Genomic DNA, 15,652 nt, shown 5'->3' with positions numbered 1-15,652 from the left:
TTGGGGGCAGGTTGCCAGCGAGTGAGTGCTTGTAGCAATAATAGTAATAATAATCGTAATAATAATAATAGTAGTAACAGCCCCAAAAGGCAAAGCAGCGGGGGAGCTGAACTTGCCCAGGTGGCTGACAGAGGCGCTGCAAGTGGCTGGGATAGCCCAGGGGGAAACAAAGAGTCCCCCCCAAATGCAGACGGTGTTCTGCTGGTTGCGGGCAAGCAGCGGCCAGGGGATGCGGGTCGCAGCGCGGAGTGACGGATGCTGTGGTCCCCCACGGGAAGAGCGGCCTGCGACAGCCTGTGGCTCTTGTTGGACCTCCCGGTTCCCGCACCCCTTGTCCCCACCGGTGTTCCCCCCCCCGGGGTTTCAGGTGCCGAAATGCCCTGGAAAGCTGCCAGGGTGCAGGCAAGCTCTGATTTCACACCTCAAAAGAGACAGAGCGCGGCCCCTGCCTCAGCCAGGAGTTGGCAGAGGTGGCAAGAAGCGCTCTAGCTGCAGGATTTTGGGGAGGGTTGTAATAAATTGTCCCTTTGCATTTCAGGGAGAGGGCAATGTGGCATCGTGTCCCGGGTGTGGGTCCCTCTGAGGCTTCCCCAAAGCCGGAGCTCACTGCCCCACACCTATTAGCCTGTGCTGGGTCGGGTCTGGGGTCCTGGGCTGGTCTCAGCCCCATTGGAGGGAAGGGGAGTACACGCCTCACCCCACCCTAAGAGTCTGCGGACAGGGACCTTACAGAGGGAGGTCAGGCCGTGTCCCCAGGCAGGTGGCAAGCCGGAAGTAAGAGCCGGGACCCTCAGCCATTCTCTCCCGGGGGAGGGCCGGAGCCGCGGGCAGTTGAACCGTCGGTTGCCACGGGGTTCCGCTTCCCACCCCTCGCTCCAGCGACCCGGGCTCGGCGGGACCAGGCCCCTTCCGCAGGGACCGGCGGGGCGGAGCGCGGTCAATGGGCTGCGCGCTGCCACCACAGCTCCCAGCGCCTGCCCGCCGTGTACAGTTAGCGTCAAATTACAGCAATTAGCCGGGCACCGGAATTTTATTACCCAGCCCTGCCCCTTCCACACGCACCCCCTCTCCATAGTCCCGGGGAGGCTGTTCCGGGAAGACGCGGAGCAAACGCAAAATGGGAGAGAGATGGGGATGATGCGCGAAGACTTCGTAGCTTTGGGACTCTGCCTCGCCTCCCGTTTCAGCTTTCCGGGCGCCTTGCCCGCTCCGAGACCGCTCCGGGAGACGGCAGTTTTGGCCCCGTAACGATTACTTAAAATGATACTTTAAATTCTTATTATTTTCCGAGGACGGGTGGGGAATTAATCCGATTTCAGGTTGGCTTTTGGCGAAACGTTCCCGGTAAACTTGGGTGCCACTTTTCTGTTGTACTCGCGGTGGGATGTCTCCTTTCTCCCTGCCTCCACGGCTCCCCACGCAGGGTTAAATTTCCCTGGCCGGGACCTTGTGGTGCAGCGAGGGAGTCGGGTTTTTAGGGCTACGAGGCAGCCCTGGATCCCATCGGGCTCATCCCTCCGTTTTTTCTACCCCGGGGAGGAGGGCATGGACTGGGTGTGCTGCAGAGCCCGGGGCTGTCGGGTGCTACTTTTCCCCTCCCGAGGGAGTTTGGTGACCTCACTTCGGGGGTTAATTCGGCTTCCTTGTCCCGGGTGTTTAGAGGACTCCTTTCCCTCACAGCCTTGAAAGCAAATCGGTAACCGAAAGGTGCAGGAGACTGAAGCCACCGATTCCTGGGCTGCTGTCATCCCTGAGGTGCCAGCTCTGGGTGTCTTCCTTGTCCTGCCTGACCTGCCGCTGCCTCCTCCCAGTGCGAAGGGAAGATGAGCCTGAGGAAACATTTCTTCCCAGACAAAACAGTCTCTTTTAAAGCAAAGACAGATGCAACCTCTTTCTTTTAATTATTCTTCTTCTTCGTTTCCCCCCCTCCACTCTCTGTGTCACACCGGCTGGGTCACAGCTCGGCAGTGATTTTTGGCAGGTGGATGGGAGACAGTCACCGCGGTGTTCCATCCCCGCTGACTTATTCCTGACGGACGCGCTGGGTCCCTCCCTGTGTGTCACGGCGCGGGCAGCAGACGGGGTGCAGCCCTGCCCGCCCCATCCCCTCCACCACTCTTTTTCCTAAACCGGTTCACGTACGTATTCCCAACCAGGGAAAGGGGAAGAGGAGATGCTCTCGCGGGGCTTTCCCCTGCCTGGCTTCGTGATGCGCAGCCAGTGAGAGTTACCGAGGGGTCCTGGCACCCCGGAGCCGGGTGCATCCCCATCTACCCCAGCCAGCTCTTGCCTTCCCCCTCCTGCCTGCGCTGCCTGCTCCCGATGCGAGTTCGCAGGAGCGGTGGGATATAGCCGGCTCCCAGAGCTCTGCGCGGAGTTTAGGTTTGGTTACTCCTCGCACTGTTGCTTCTCGCTGCCCCAGTGCCGCCCGCTGGGAAGAGGCTCGGCGCTGTTGATTTTCACCAGCCCGCTGCCACATAAATCACTTTTTTAAATTAATTTTTGAATGAATGGGGCTGAGGAGGGGTGGGGTGGGGTGGGGTGGGCTGTCTACAGTGGGGTCCTGGGCTCCCCTGTCCGGGCAGCTGCTGTCCCGGGATATAAGGGTCGAGTCCACCCTGGGGACGTGACGTCCTGCACCTTTGAGCAGAAGAGGCAAAACCCGGCAGGACATGAAAGATCCCAACAGCCCAAACTTTACACAACAAAGACTAAAAGAGGAGAGAAGGAAAGACACTCCCCGCCCTTCCTTGCTTCTTACTTTGCGGTCCAGCACGGTTCAATGAGGTTCTGGCGGCCGGTGCCAGGGAAGGCGGTGTGCTGCTGTCTCTCGGGTGTTAGCACAGGTTTTCCGTCCGTTGATTTGAGGGTTTCTGTCCCATTATTGTGCCCTGCTGAGGGGGAGCTAGCTCCAGGCTGGAGCGGCAACATTCCGCCCGGAAGTAGGTCCGGGGAAGCCCTTCTCACGAGCGAAGTGGGATGGTGTGGAGGAAAGAAAGGGTAAGAGAATAAATCCGCCTGTGTCAGCCTGCCAAAGGTGCTGTCCTCGGCCATTCATTTTAGCAGAGTTTGTTTTGCTTCACGCCCCTTTCTCGAGGGAGCGAAGCCCACCGGGAGCAACAGGTTGCTTCAGCAGCTCCCGGGACCTCATGAAATCATTGTCCCTTTCCCCTTCTCACCGCCCGCCACCCCCCGATCACGCTTTGGATAGGGATGCGGGCGTCTCGCCTGCAGAGTGGCACGCTTAGATCCCCTGGGCAGCGTCCGCGGAGGAGCAGGAGAATGAGGATGCTGTGCCCTGAGTACAGCCCTGCGGTACTTCTGCTTCCCCTATCTTCCCATACTTGGGGCCCCGGCCAGGCGTTTGAAGCCCCAGAGTGTTGCCAGGGGCTGATCAGTCTGGAAATCAGCTCTGTGTATAAATAGCTTTCCCCCCCCGCCCCCTGATGTCGAATGAAGGGACAGGAGGGTGCCCCAGCGCAACTTTTTGGAAGTGAGAGGAAAACTTGGGTTTTAGCAAGGCAAGCAAAGTTTTTCCAAGGAGCACATGGGACTCACCTGCTCCTTTAACATTAATTTGCTAAACTAACTTTAATATTTATCCACTAAAGCAACTAAATGAGCAAAACCGGGAAGTAATTGAGAGTTAAAACTGAGTGCAAACTGTGGTACCAACACAATCCAGCCACTGAGGGTTTTGCATGAGCAACCACATGGCACAAGTTCCCATACTGTAGACCTAGGAAAATGGAACAGGTACATTCTGCTTCACCAGGTGCCTCTTCTCTCAACCTAGGGCCTATAGGGCTAGGTACTGTCATTGCTGGAGCTCCTCAGATCATCCCTATGAATAAAGCATTGGTGTGGTAAAACTGTGCTTCAGCTTTTTTGGATTACTCAGGGAGTGGTTGAATGGTCTCAAATATAAATGTCTGTGAGGATTTGTTTTTTGGTTTTTTTTTTTTTTTTTTTTAAATACAATAAACCCATGCTGAAACCACACAGCACAATTGCATTTAGAAAAAGGTATCTATCCACTATAAGCATGTCAAGATCTGAGTGTTTACTATAACTTGCCCACTTTTTCTATTGTACATTTAATTTCCCGAACAGAAAAAACCCACAGAATTTTAAGGAAATAGTTGCATTTGCAACTCAGTCATATAATTGGAGTATTTTCTGGGCAATTCTGACTGCTCACATGTCGTATGAAAAAGCTTTTGCATCTGAAACATTGGTAAGTATTTTGCCAACAATCCCATAGCTGCAATAGGTTGCAGTTTTACAGTGCTACCAAAAAACTAAATACAGGTAAGTTTAATTTGACATTTATTATTAATTTTTGATCAATAACATTGTCAAATGAAATCCAGAAAACAGTATGCTGCCTAAGGTCCTTCACCGTGACCTGCCTGATCAAACAGTAGAGCTAGTATATTTGTTCTAGGAAGGGCTGCTTTTCTTTAGACAAAGATTCACTGCCTTCGCTCCATCCCCTGCCCTCAAATACACTGATGCAACAGCACATACCCTGAGTACAAAACACAAACTTACACTCTGGCATTAAGTCTCTACACGGGGAGTTTTGCTTGAATTAAAATTTCGAAACTGAGCCCATAATAAGATATGCCATAAAACCTCAAACAACCTTCCTCCCCCAGGGATATTTATCTTACACATTTAATTGCCCAGTAAAATAAATTCTGTATGTGTACACTTTGGAAAGGATTTTGATCTGGTAATTTGGTGTATCTTCTGATCTGTGGCAGCTTAGAATAAGCCTGTACTAACATCCTTAGAAACCGTAGAGAAGCAAAAACTGTGCCCTGCTAAATAACGCCTATTCAGCTGCTAAATATTTACACATAGGCAGGAATGAGCTTTCCTTGTAATGCTATCTCTTAACTATATATTAACATTCAAGAAGAAAAACAAATGCAAGTCATTTAAGCATAGACCAAATCCCTCATTCTGCTAAAGCAAATAACAGCTCTACTGACTTGCATGGAGCAGAAGGGGGTTCCTTCATGTTACCTTCACGTCATATTAACATTGTCTTTTTTAGAATGACTTCCCTCTTAAAACACTCGCTACTGTATAATAAGCTTCAACAAACCCTCCAGAGGTAGTGTTATTAGTTTATCTGCTTTACAGATAAGTAAACTGATGCAAGGTGAAGATAAAGAATTTCCCCAAGGTCTTGCAGCTGGCTTGCTGGAGATCAAGGGAAGGAAACTTCCCTTTTGTGACTGAATTTACCACCAGACCAGTATCTGTTCCTCCTACTGCTGCTGCTGCTGAAGACAACGTATCCTATAGCCAGGAAAGTATATTAAGAGGAGCAGCAGGTGTTCAGGATCTCTATAAAACAGGTCATTTCCAACCAGGTGCCCAACTGTGATCTTTGGTACCTAAACTTCGGCACCCACATTTGAAACTCTGTTTCACTAACGATAATTTGGTGTTGCATCCATCCTAATAATTCCAAGACATGTTTAAAAAACAAAGCCTGGTATTACCCACAGCAGGGTTTAAATAACATCTACTTTGATATGTCTAGGCTAACACTGGAACTGCTGTCTGCAAGGCATATATTTTAAAGTGTTGACTAATTACAAAAAGCCGTATTACTGGAAAATGACTGTTGGAGGCTCTGATGTCCAAAACAAAATTAATCTGCACAAAAACTCCCTTTAAGTGATTTTTTTTATTCTTTTTTTTTTTTTTTAACAAGAAACTTCCAAAGCTCTGTAGTCTTTAATCTAGCCCAGCTTGCATGCAGCTGCAATACATTTAGCCTTTAACATCAGCTCTAGCCATTGTCCTAGCACATGCCTACACCCCACAGCACTTCATGGTATTAACAGCAATGCATTATAGCTAGAGCAACTTGTGAATAAGACATATCACTCAGTGGAGAGCAAACCAAAACAAAATAGTGAACAGCATGGGGCTTTTTCCATGACAGCCTATACTATGGTTTGTTTGGCTCAGCTGTGTTTATTTGGTGTCTTGCCTGCCTCCCTGACAGATATGGAGTAAAACCTCTGGAGGTGAGTGAAAGAGCAGGCCATGCACTGGATAATCTGGCATAATCATTCCATGTAGCCATTGCAGGAGGACCAGTCCGCTATATGTATAATCTGATGGCAGTCAAGAGCTGATGCAATCGCTCTTATGCTAGCCTCCTCCCTATGTCAAAGTAAAATGAGGGTGTGGTTACAGGATGAAGGTTATGGGTGATGTGCATCCACATTTCAGCCATCCTAGGGATCTTCAGCCACGTGTCTATTACAGCAGCTGCAGACACCTCCACGCCAAAGTCAGCTCACAAGGACAAGCCAACTGGATGGGCATCCATACTGTTGCATCGGAGCCAGGAAAGCTAACAATTACTCAGACAATAGATGGCAAACCTTCTATTTTCCAAAGGGTGGTATTACCATACTGATGTAATGGCACTTTTCCAGCTTCAGCTGGGGAATTTGTCCAGAGAAAGCTTGATGTTGTACTTGCAAATGTGGCATAAGAAAGACAAAGCAAAGCATCTGTAGCGGTTAGGCTCCCCCCCCCCCCCGGCCACACACCATCCATCCCTCCTCCCTCCCTCCATGGCCGCTCCTCTGATGTCCACTTGGGAGAGGTGCAGGGTCACCAGCAGCCGCCTACCCCTCTTACACCACGCAACTGTAAGCGATTGCAAAGTCCCAGCGCTTTTGCAAATGAAATTAAGCCTGGGCTGGTAAGGTGGTCCCTTAACACCACCCACCCCGGAGCAGAGCACTCTGACTGAACGGCGCCGGAGCCAGAAGGGACAGGAGCTTTGCAGCGAGAGGCCTTACATGCCTGTTCCTCAGTCTTTGGCGCCCCTGTGTGTCTCCTTTGGGGGAAACTCAGCGGTAGAATAACCTCACACTTCCTCTAGCACCAGAAAGGCTGTGTTTGAATGTGGTGGAGCTCTGCTCTGGACAACACTGCCCGACAGCCTGACCCTAATTTGAGCTCTGCGATTTCCACTCCTCACCTGTACTCGTTTTATATGCTGGAATCACCCTCTTAGGCAACTTTATCCGAAGTGATTAATGTTCTTAAAGCACCACTTCCTGGCGTCATGGCCTTTATCATAATCTTTTCTACATCCTTTTATCTCCCAGTATGCATGAGGTGCAGGCTGTAAAGAACCTTGAAGGTAAGAAACAAAAATAAAGCATTTGAAGTATTTTAGGCACCCAAGGAGTCAGATTTACAAATTGGACAAGCAATATGGTACTTGTGGGAAATACACATCTGTATGCGTCCATCAGGATTGCCCTATAAGCCTCTGTGTTCTTCTAAGGTGAAGGAAGAAGCAGAGAAAGTTCAGTATAAAAACATAGGAAAATCCTGAGACAAACTGTAAATATATTTTTTGTGAGGTAGATGGTATTATTTATCGTGTATCTTCAAGATAACTGGGACACAAAGGAATTAAGTGAGTTGCCTAAGGGTGAGACAGCTGGACAGAGAGGAAGGAAACCCAACCGGCCTCAGTTTTGAGATTTACTCTGTCACAGGTACCGCTACAAATGGGCTATGCAGAAATGAGTCTCCTAAGTCTTTTCCCCCTTTCCTGTCTTCCAGCTGTAGGCACTTATTTCAAAACATGTAAGAGACGTGCATGTCTGAGGGGCATGGTGTTTATTTGGAGCTATGCTGAAAACACACACACTCTGTGTGCAAAGTGTCACTGGAAAAATATGGCATGCAAATGCGGACAGGCTATCACTTGCCCCAGAGTCAGCACCACCTGCTTCACGCTTAACCTTGCTAACCTGGAGCAGACCCTCCCCTCCTGACACCCTTCCCTGCCTCTAGACAGATGGCCCCAGCTGTAGGCAATGTAGATGCAGGTCTGCCCTGCCCATATTTATGGGTGGGTGGTTGCCCTGCCTTTGTTTCCCACCTGGAGTGTTTATTACTCCTTTCACCAGCTCTTCCAGGACAGCCTCTCTTCTCCAAGTAAATCTGGCCCCTAAGGCCAGAGCTCCCCACACCAGGGGAAGCTGTCCTAAAAAATGTTTCTCACCTTGCTCCTTTCTTGTTCTGTTTCAATCCTTCCCCTACCTTCATGCAGTATTAGGTTGCCCCACCAAAGTTTTTGGTAAGGAACTCTGACGAAGTCAGGCAGCAAGCTTAAAAATAACCCTAGAGGAAAAAGAAAGGTATTTAAATCAGGGAACTTGTCCTGTGTAAGGACTTAAGACATCTGCCTTACAGCCTGCTTCCCTGCTGGATATGGGCATGTCTTAACCCCTGCCTGGTCTTGCACATTGTGGGTTGTGTTTCAAAACTTGAGAATAAGCTACTTCTTAATCTTCTTTTGGCCCTATTAAGGAACCTGGCTTTGTTAATAGCCCTGTGCTCATGTGGAACCTCCCCAGAAGTAAAGCCTTTCCCTGTGTTCCTGGAAATCCCTCTCATGGCAGCATAAACTGCGGGAGGACAGTCTTCATCTCAACATTTCTTACCTCCATTTTGTGCTCTTCCCACACTGAGGGGAAGTGGTGCTGCTTCATTTTGGAAGGCCAGCGTTGGTTGCAAAAGGCGGTTGCTAATTGAGTGGGTGAGTGTGGGGTCAAACTCAACCCTGCAATTGTATGAAATTGATTTCCAGTGCAGGAAAAGGGTTTCTATAATCTTCCCTTACAATCAGGCCCATTAGCTAAGCAGGGGATATATTGCACTTGTGAGGAAGCACAGCACAAATACAGCTCTTAAGGGCTGTAAGCCCCAACTGCCTATGCTAATGGGTCATGTGTTGGCTTGACCCGGTTTACAGGCTGTTGATTGAACATAAGAATTTAGAGCAGGAACAAAAAATTGTCCCATAAATAGGCTGTTTGCATTTTAAACCAAATTAGCCCCACAGTGAATGGCCTCCTCTACTGAATTACAGCATGACTGAGCCTGCGTTGGGGATTGAAAGGGATTCATGTGGCTGGTTAAGAGCAGCATTATTAAGATTATTATTGGGGGCTGGATCAGGCCCAATATGAATGTAATTATTCAGGACCTTTGAGCTACAATTACGTGTGACAGAAGAAGCCTAAGTAACTGATGGCAGAGAGTTTTTGGCCTTTACGGCCATATAACTCATATAGAAGCAGACAGGGCTTACAGCACTGACAGACGGATTGTAGTGAAGCTTGCTGTGCTGGTTGAAGATGTTTCCATCTCCAGCAGTGCACTCCTATAAAAGAGCTGGCAGAAGGGAATTGGTTCCTGAGCCTCAGTCGCTCTGGAGAGAAGCTCAGCACCTCAGGCTGTAGTTTCACACCATGAACAGTTCAATGACAATAGCAGCCTTAAGGGATTCACACCCTCTACCTCAGCCTCCTGTCAACTTTTTACAGACCTGCTCCACTGATTCAGTTCATAAAAAAAAAAAAAAAAAGAAAAGAAGAAAAGGGGGATTACCCTCCCCTTCAAATTTAAGCAGATCAGCTCTTGAATCTGATCATGGTCTGGCGCAAGCTCTACAGCCCATGGAGCTGAAGGTATAGGACAGGGATGGTCACCAATTTGGAAACCAGGGCCTTACCTTAAACTGCTGTTGAGGGTGTTTTTTTCCTGCCTTCCTTCTGTTCCTCTGCCTGGAAAAGGCTGCTGCTGCCAGGCTGCTTGCACCCCTTCCTGGAGGACCAGAGCACTCTCTCCTGCAGGCAATCTCTTCTGGCTGGACTGTGCCCTGCAAGCAAGGAAACAGAAAACGTGTATGAAATCAGAGTGGAAGCAGCATGGAAAACAGTGTTTGCAACAGCATGACATTTCACATGTGTTTTCATCTCCACGTTTGCCCCAGCCAGTTTACACACAGCAGAAAACACTACCTCTTTATAATGGGTGAGTACCTACGATTTATTGGAACTGAGCTGTTGCTAAACACATGGAGTAGCGATGTATTAACACATTGTAAAAGGCCGTTTGATCACCATGGGATTCCAGATGAGCTAACAACAGAAAATAAGCCGTGATTCAGAAATGACTCATTTCAGCATTTCTCTTTGATGCAGTTCAAGCAAGCCCTGTCTATGCACATTCAAATGAGTTCACTGAATAGTCATTGAGCCCAGCCATGCCATGCTTACAAAGTCGTTTTTGCGAAGTCTAAGTGCAGTTTTTAAGTATAAAAATTGTGCAATTTCTAGCAAGCCGTGCCAATGCATGACTCTTAATCACTGCTGCCTGCAACCCCTTCCTACGCTTAGAACCTTGACGCCAAATACTAGTTTTCCATGATTCAAGTTCTCCAAATGTGAGGGTCCTAAGAAATCACCCGCACCGTGAGTCGTGCATCTTCTGTCAGGTTGGAAATGACAGCAAAGGGAGCGACGTCTCAGAGAGACGTGTTTCCTACCGACTCGGCATGACGGCAGGAAGAAGGCTTCTTCTCGTTTTCGTCCTCCTGATCCTCTGTACCGGCCGGGAAAGCGCGGCTATACTTTAGCCGGCATTGCCATCCAGCGGCACAGGGGACAAATGACAGCGGAGATGCTCGCGTATAGGATCGGGGACCCTCTTGATGGGTTTAATCGCGATGCCCGGCTGGACAGGTTGGACCAAACTTGAGCAGCAACCTAATGGTTGGGTGTAATATATAATATATTGATAGCGTGCAACACCACTGTGTAGTACCCTCTTGCTGTTAGCCAGGATGTTGCAGAGAAGGCAGTGAACATTTATTTAACATAACTAGGAGACAGTGCGCTAACTGAAGGGTACCCAGCCCACTTCAGAGAATGGATATCAGTGAATCCTAAATCCTGACTGTGTTTGCATTTAGGGTTCTTTACGTTCTCTGTGCTTTATCAGGCAGAATTTTATTTTATCATTGTTCTATAGGTTGCAGATTTAAGTATATTACTCAGATGGTCTCTGTAATGCAGTCACCTGTTCACTGAGTTTTCTTGCCAGGATGCTTCCCCAAACCTCAAGCATTAAGTAACCAGTACATAAGACTACTTGTAAAATAATCTGTAGAAATATAGGGTCATACTTTCCCCAAGAAAACTTGCAATATTTACATCAGTATGGTCTGGGCTTCGCAATGTTTGTATTGCCCACCCGCTCTTCATGGCTTGGCCATGCTGCCATTTCTTCTTGCCCAGAGGGAAATTCTCTCAATCATCTGGGTTGTAAAGGACCAAAGCCCAAGCCAAAGGAGGCAATGACAGTCATTTTCTGCTATTAATGTCGTGAATAAAAACGACGAACCCCAAAACAACTGCTTGAGCTTAAGTGGTTGCATAAGAGAGAAAAAAAGACTGTTTTTCTTTTTGCCAAAGCTGGGCGACAGGACAGCACATAGGTTACTCTACAAACCCCAGCACAGCTGCTGACCCCACACTGAAGCAGGTCTGGCTGCCACAGTGAAGATTGTCGCCACAGGACAGGAGGTGCTGGCTGGTGAATGCCAAGGACTGGCAGTTTAGGGACAGCATGGTGGCCAGCAAGTTTTGCCACAAAGAACTGATACATAATCCCAGCATCTATGCAGCTGAAACTAAGGTGGAATATGTGATGATACTTATCACCATGCAGCCAATAGGAAGAGGGCCACCCTCCTGGTGTCCCTGTGGAAGCAGTCAGGACCCAGCAGAAACTGAAAACCTGTAGAGGCTTCAGCCACAGCTTCCAAACTGGGTACAAAGTTTTCCACATGGGTGTGGTAACCTCAGGATGAGTGGAAGGAAGAGAGCAAGAACCCACATTTACAAGGGAAAGGTAAATCAAGGGGACATTGGCAGATGGTGTGCTCTCAGACTCGATCAGATAGGATGTAAAACACCACAAATTTCATGCTGTACACACAGCAGCATCACTAGAGCTCAGTCCCTGAGCAGGTTGGATATTAAATTGATCAAACTGGTAATGAAAGTGGGAATTACTCCATCTCAGCCGACACAAGGCAGGTGACCTTATTAAAAAATATGCCAGTGTATTTAATGGGGTAGGGCAGTTTCTCAGGGAATTCATGATTAATGTGGCTATAATTCTGGAGATCCCATAGCTAATGCCCCTGGAAAAAGTCTCACTTCCACTATGAGATGGCCTGTCTGAAATTTTTGAGATGGGACTGTCTGAATAGAGGCACATGAATTCAGCCACTATGTTCTGACAGAACAGCCAAGTCACGCAAGAACTGCTACACTGATTACAGAACATGGTGGCCTTATGCTGGACATGGCAAACTAGATATGTAAGAAACCTCAGTCTGCAATGTGCCTCTCTGTAGTCTGTTCAGGCTAACCGCCAGAAGCAACTTAATCTCCCATGCTGTTTAGTCATCACCAAAACAACAGAAGCCACTGTCCAAGACACTGACTGGAAGTAATGCCCTGAGCAAGACCTGACTTGGAGAAACCTTAGTATCCACTGACAACCAACAGCCTGGAGCCGGGCAGTGGTTGCAGCTGTCTTAAGCTATAGGCATGTATATGAAATGGATCTGAGAGTGAGAAAAGCAGCTGTCTGTGAACCTCTGAGAGGGAGCAGGAACTCTAGGAGGGTCATAGCATTCCAGCCCAGTGTTGTGTCCCCTGCAGGTGCTAAGGCCTATGGAAGAGCAAAGGAGCAGGGAAAGCAAATGTGGCACTTTTCCTTACACCCTTCTAGCCTCCAGCTATCCTGATGGAGGCTTGTGAGATGGACACAACTGTTGTATATCCAGTAATAGTCCTGTCCCGTGAACTTGCCCAGTTGCTTGAACACAGCTCACACAGCATTGAGCAAGCAGAGGTTTAGAAGTAAAGTGCCTGTTTTCTTCTGCTTGCTGTAGGTGCAGGGAAAAGAGGCCTTTGTGCACATTCTTTACAAATGGAAAGGAGTACAGCAAAATCTAACCTAAATATAGTCTTGGGGTTCAGGCCAAGCAGCGTCATCATTGTGAACAACAGGCAAGAATCTGTATGTAGTCCCCAAAGACACAACTGATCCAAACTGGAAGAAACAGGTGCTTGAATGTTGATGTTTCAGAGTGGAATTGCAGCTCCAGGCAGGATCCAGGTACACTGCAAAAGAAGGTCCCTGAAAGCACTGTGGGACAACCTGTCATGAGACAGAAAACCCCTGCCAGGGTACCAGCTGCCAAGGTATGTATGGTAACTGAGGAACCTGACAAGAAAAACCTGGACTGGGAGAGGCAGTTTAGCAGGAAGGGACCAGACAAGATGAGGCTGGCTGCAGGAACAGAGGAATGCGATGTTGTGCAAAACAGTAGTTTTCTATCCTCTTTACAGCCTTCCAGTGACCCAATATGGGGAGAATAGATTGTCCCAGCTTCAGTAATGCCATCAGGGTCTGTCTCTGACCCTATGGCAAGTGGTGATTGCAGCCACTGCCCTTCCTGTAAGAGAGCTATAAAATGTTTTTGCATAAGCAGTAGAACAAGGGACAAAAACATAAGCATGAGCCTCCACCCGAAGCAAGAGCAAACAGGAAGGTGCTTGGCAATTTGAAATACCTGGGAGTGGAGTGCAAGGCTTTTACTGAGAACTGTTTTGGGTGTCTGTACATCAGGAAAAAAAAGGAAAAATATGGTAAGACAGTGGGAATTTTAAGCGCAAGTTTTGGGCTTATGCAGTGTGAGGCAGATGGCTCATCAACACAGATTGCTTGTCTAGACTGCTGGTTATACAAAGAGGACCTTGGCTCCAAAGGGAAAATGAGGCAACGGAAGCTGAAAGTCCAAACCTTAAGAAAAACATCTTTCTTTGGGCCACAAAATGTGGCATTTCTGCTCTTGGGAAGAAAACTGCAGCTGCATGGCACTGGCCAATTTCTTTCCCAGTTTGTCAGCCAGCATTTGTCACTTGTTACACTTTATGTCTGCCAGATATGTCTGTCATTACTCACTAAGAACCTGGCAGGCTTTAACAGTCATGGATGTTTAACACTGTCTCCCAAGCAGACCTGGAGTGCAGTGTGATGGGAATACTTTCAGTCCTAAAAGCCCTTTGGGAGAATCTGGAGACCCACAGACCAGGTGGCACCTCATCCCTGCTTACAACTTGGTAAGTAAGGTAAACCTAGTACACCTGTCCCAGGTAGGAAGATGTTAAGAACAAAGGGAGCATACCTACCACAGCCCTCTGAAAGAAGATACTGATAATTCACTGAAAGAAAACTAAGAAAAGAGATGTCACAGGCATCAAGGTAATTTGCCTTATGATGTGAAAAGACACGAGAGGTGAAATACCAGTCAATAGATAAACAGTTACAAATTTATTATTTATTAAATTATTTTTCTTTATGCTTAGGATGAATCACCGAAGTATACAAATGTTTTTCCTTCTAGAGTGGTCCGGGACTATCCTGAGCCTACCCAAACTGCAATGCTAGTGGTCCTTAGCAGAGATAAGCATATTTCTAAATGATGGCAAAATACTTTTGTTATAGTTCCTAAATGTAATAGGATCCCCAGCCGAGCTGCAACCAAGCTGGGTGGTACTGTAATATAGACAATCCTAGGAAAGAAAGCTGGAAAAGACCTAGAAAATTACCAGGTCCAGACCAGTATGACCTGCAAAACTGCTGAAAAAGCTACACCTAGCCTGCTTCTGGAAACCATTAGTAGGAAAATTCCAACCTCTCCAGACAATCTAATCCACATTTAACTGCTTATCACTACAAAGCTTCCCTCACTCTGATCTTCACCTCTCCTGATGCTATCTAAGATGATTAGTTCTTGTCCTACACACAGAGAACAGGGAGAATCAGCTACTCCCTTCCTATTTGCACTAGGATTTACTTCTGGCTTTCCTTTTTTTTTACATATTTAGAGACTTTCTGCCTATTTTTTTTTCCTTTATGACAAAGTAACCATGTGTATATTTCAGTTATTCCTGACAGGGGGTGTTTCTGAGATCCCTATGACTCTCCTGTCATTTCATACCTAGCAACAAGTTACATTGCCAGAATAAAGAGCATGATAATGTTAAATTACTAGTGGAGCCATTAGAAATAAAAAGAGTGATCTATAGAGCCACTCTCTGGAATAGCCAGTCACTTGTACCAGCAGGCAAGGCCGTGGTAAGCTCTGCTTGGCAGAGCAGATTACCTCTGCCCTCGGTCACACAGGGACCAACCAGGCTACAGGGACACTGCCCTGGCATCTCACTATGGGTCTGACATCAGCTGCCACACTTCAGCAACTGACAGGAACACCTTGGGTTCATGTTCATAAAGCTGGCAAGTATCCATGTCTTTCAAAATCCTGTGTAAGCTACCTTTCGACACCTCTCCAGTGCAAATAATAGCTGCACACGTACATTTGTACTTTACTGTACATTAATCTATAATAAGAAAACAGATTTCTCCCAGTGCCTTGACTACACCAGTGTCATCTATAAAATCCAGACATATTTAACAGAAGAAAACCCACTTTGCCACCACAGCCTGCCTGTCGTCTATTAGGACATGTTTAATTATGTCTTGCTTTTTCCATGCAGGAGGATAAATGAGCTGGGAAGAGAATGCCGTGCTGCTGCTCCTGAGCAGCTGATGAGGAATAGTTTGCACAGAGGTGAGTACGTGTCCCTGTTGGAAATTAATTGGAGAAGGGAGTAGTAGAGTGCTCTGCTTAGTACCAGTAGCATATCTGACTTGCAAAATG

This window comes from Neopsephotus bourkii, unplaced genomic scaffold, assembly GCF_033783945.1.
Source record: "Neopsephotus bourkii isolate Nb327-2 ecotype Australia unplaced genomic scaffold, CSIRO-AGI_Nbou_v1 NB_272, whole genome shotgun sequence".
NCBI classification, from domain to species: domain Eukaryota; kingdom Metazoa; phylum Chordata; class Aves; order Psittaciformes; family Psittacidae; genus Neopsephotus; species Neopsephotus bourkii.
Note: the sequence above shows the minus strand (reverse complement) of the source record.